Genomic DNA, 4,428 nt, shown 5'->3' with positions numbered 1-4,428 from the left:
GCGGGGTCAAAGCATCGGATTTCTAAATTCTCATTGGGTCCCGCATTTATTGTGCTGTACCCAATTAGTAATTTGAATAAATTTTTTTTTTTTAACTGATGCGATTTCTTGTGTGTGGATGTAAGTCATTGGATATGTGGACTAGTGGGAAGGGACTGAACTTTATGAATCCAAAACTAGGGGTGAGCATGGGTAGCGGGTAGAACTGAAACCTGCGAGTAGAATCAGAACCGGAACCGATACTATGCAGGTAGGTTCCGGTTCCATTTTTTTGGAACTGATACTGTGCGGTTCCGATTTCAATTCCTACATGTGGAGGAACCAGAACCGGAACCTAAAAAAAGAACATGCAGCAGGTACCCTGTTTTGGAACCGGGCTGAAATAAATATCTGTGAAGAATGGGGGGGTCTCTTGTAATTTTACATATAAAAAAATTAAAATGGAAAAAAGTTAAATTTTTACAATAACCTAATTAAATAAATATACAATTATACTTATTATATATAAACTATACCATATAGAAAATTTTAATATATTAATATTAAAGTTTTGATTAATTAAGTGTATAATTGGAATTATGACCAATTAAAATTAATTTAATGTTATTAAAAGAATTATTTTTGAATAAAATAGTATATTTGATTGAATAATAATATAATATTTAGTTATTTATTTCAATTATCAAGTTCTAAGTATATCTATAGTAAATTAGTAATTAATTAATTGTATAAAATAAATTGATAAACATTAATACATTGAATAAAACTATGTGCACTAACTAATGTGTACTAATCCAAGTATTAACATTGAAAATTTGAAATTCCCTCAAAAAAAAAAAAAAAAAATTCAAATTTCCAATGTTAGTACTTGGATTAGTACACATTGGTTAGTGCATATAGCATTACTCTAATACATTATTAGTTAAATGATTACTTAATCAATTATAACGGGAAACGACTTACACCTACCCAAGGTTTGGAGAAACGACAGATTGGTACCCAAAAGGTTTCAAAAAGACAAATAGGTACCTTCCATTAGGGAAAAGACTAGAATGCCCTTTGAGAAATATTAGTCTATTTTTTTAATTACTTTTAGTCCCCTTAAGTTTATTAATTCCATTAAATACCTCCAGAAAAAAGTTTAAAAATTAACAAAAACACCCCTACTCACCCATACTTGCCAGATTCTGGCGGCCACCATCGTAAATGGCCATTAATTCACCGATCTGGCCTTTTCCGGCCAGATCTACAGTGGATCTGGCTGAAAAAGGCCAGATCGGTGAACTACCGGCCATTTTCGGTGGTGGTGTAGACTGTTGTGATAGATTCTGGCTATCACCGACGGTGGCCGCGAGAATGTGGCAAGTATGGGTGGGTGGGGGTGTTTTTGTTAATTTTTAAACTTTTTTCTGGGGGTATTTGATGGAATTAATAAACTTAAGGGGTCTAAAAGTAATTAAAAAATAGACTAATATTTCTCAAAGGGCATTCTAGTCTTTACCCTAACGAAAGGTACCTGTTTGCCTTTTTGAAACCTTTTGGGTACCAATCTGTTGTTTCTCCAAACCTTGGGTAGGTGTAAGTCGTTCTGCCTATTATAGTTAAATGATTAGTTAATTAATTATAAGTTTATAACATTACATTAGTAATTTAGTACATTACTTAATTGAATAATTAGAAATTTAATTAATTATACATTATAAAAAAATGATTATTTAATTAAATGATTAGTTAATTAATTATAACATTCTATTATAAACATTAGTACAATACTTAATTAAATGATTAAAAATTTAATCAAGTATAATATTACATTAAAGATTTAAGATATGATTACTTAATTCATTATAACACTACATTATAGTATGATCACATAATTAATTATAACATTACTTAATTAATTATGACATATATTATAAACATGAGTAATTTACTACATTAGCAGGATACTTAATTAAATGATTAGAAATTTAATTAATTATAACACTACATTATAAATTTATAGTATGATTACTTAATTAATTATAACATTACTTTATAAAAAATTGATCATTTAATTAAATGATTAGTTAATTAATTATAACATTCCATTATGAATATTAGTACAATACTTAATTAAATTATTAAAAATTTAATTGATTATAATATTATATTAAAGATTTATAGTATGATTACTTAATTCATTATAACATTATATTACCGTATGATCACATAATTAATTATTACATTATATAATGAAATGATTACTTAACTAATTATGACATTATTTTATAAACATTAGTAACTTACTACATTAGCACAATATCTAATTGAACGATTAGAAATTTAATTAATTATAGTATTACATTATAAATTTATAATTTGATTACTTAATTAATTATAATATTCTATTATAAACATTAGTACAATACTTAATTAAATGATTAGAAATTTAATTAATTTAAACATTACATTATAATTAAATAATTACTTAATTAATAATAACATTACATTATATTATAATCACTTAATTAATTATAACAGTACATAGTTAAATGATTACTTAATTAATTATAAATTTATAATATTACATTATAAACATTAGTAATTTACTACATTAGTATATTACTTAATTAAATGATTAAAAATTTAATTAATTATAATATTATATTATAGATTTATAGTATGATTACTTAATTAATTATAATATTCCATTATAAACATTAGTACAATACTTAATTAAATGATTAAAAATTTAATTAATTATAATATTAAATTATAGATTTATAGTATGATTGTTTAATTAATTTAATTAATTGTTTGTGTTTTGGTTTTGATTGGGGATTTTTATGTGAATTGTGATGAATTGATTGAATTCAAATGTTGCCTAGAGATTAGAGGATTTATGAGTTATATTGGACACAAATGAATGAGTAATCAAAATTTGTTAGGGGTGTATTTGTAAATGTTTTAGGTATTTTTGTCATTTTTTAAACTAATAGGGGGTAATTGATTTTTTACAGGATACCCGGGAAAGGACCCAGAGCCTACACTTTAGGTTTCGGTTCCTTGAATTTAAGAACCTATACTATGTAGTTCTGGTTTCGGTTCCTTTTTTTGGGAACTTGCTCTGTGCAATTCCTGTTTCGATTCTCCCGAAAAATGTTGGATATCCGGAACCGCTCATTCCTATTCGGAACTAGAAGATAAATCCTTAGAGCTTATAGTGCTAAGATATGTTAACATAGGATTGCTTTGTGTTCAAGAAAGTGTGGAAGATAAACCCACGATGTCTGAAGTCGTCTCGATGCTCATGAACCAAACTGCACCATTGCCTTCGCCAAAACAACCTGCATTTTTACATGTAAGAAGATCCAAAAATTTGAAGTCATACACCATGGGGCAGAGGCTGCTCTGTGAGAAATGTAACTGTTACAAATTTGGAAGCCCGTTAGTGCTATGGACTTCCCTGTTCCAATAAGGATGGTATATGTATCATATGTTTACTTTTACCCCTATTTGGGAGACATATTATCTTTCGCATTCATTCATAAGTTAAAATTTTTGTTGAAATGTGCATTGGATTGGAAATTTCTGAATCTGTTTACATTGTGGCTTATGGCTTATGTATATCACTAAAGGATTAACTGTTATTCACAGCAACCAGACATTAGATACTACAATATTTACTCCTTCGAAAGCAATCATGAGCTTAGAAAATGTAGCAGTTTTCTAGCAGAGCTTTGCCTGCTTTTCAAATACTCTTCTGACTTTCATTTCTGCTTTTATCCTTTACATCTTCAATTGTGTTCTGCAGTCAAACACTATCTTTATCTTATTGTTTATTACATTATCTTTTGTTTTCACCACCGTTTAATATTATATCAAATTATGAAAATTCTTAAGGTTGGGACATTTTCACCCTTCTGGAAATCTACTCTTGTTAGATGGTCATTTTAATACAAAATTCTACGGTTTTCAACATGAGAAAATTTGTCTGAATTTTTTAACTTTTATTTTCATTAACATCATTTTATGATATCCATATTTTTAAGAAATACAGACGTTCTATAAAAGAAATATACTACTCCCTCCATTTCTTTATAATTGACGTTGTTAACTAAACCATCTCTCTCTTACTCGACATTTGCTCTTGTCTTTTCTCTTCCACTGTTTCTCTGACGCATATCTCCTTTCTCTCTTTCTCTACTCTGTCTCTCATCTCCTCTCTCCACTTTTTCTATGGCCCATATATACATATTAAATTATTTCAGTATTTCACACATTGTGTATGTAACGGGGAAAACAAAATTTTTCCACCTGTAGAATCAGAGGAAGAAGTAAGTCAAAGGAGAAATAAAATTTATTTATTAAAAAGTATACAAAGCGTTAAAACGTCAATTATAAAGAAAGAGAGAGTATAACATATTACACCTAAAAATTTGTTTT

This window comes from Pistacia vera, unplaced genomic scaffold (genome assembly GCF_008641045.1).
Source record: "Pistacia vera cultivar Batoury unplaced genomic scaffold, PisVer_v2 Contig341, whole genome shotgun sequence".
Taxonomy (NCBI): Eukaryota; Viridiplantae; Streptophyta; class Magnoliopsida; order Sapindales; family Anacardiaceae; genus Pistacia; species Pistacia vera.
Note: the sequence above shows the minus strand (reverse complement) of the source record.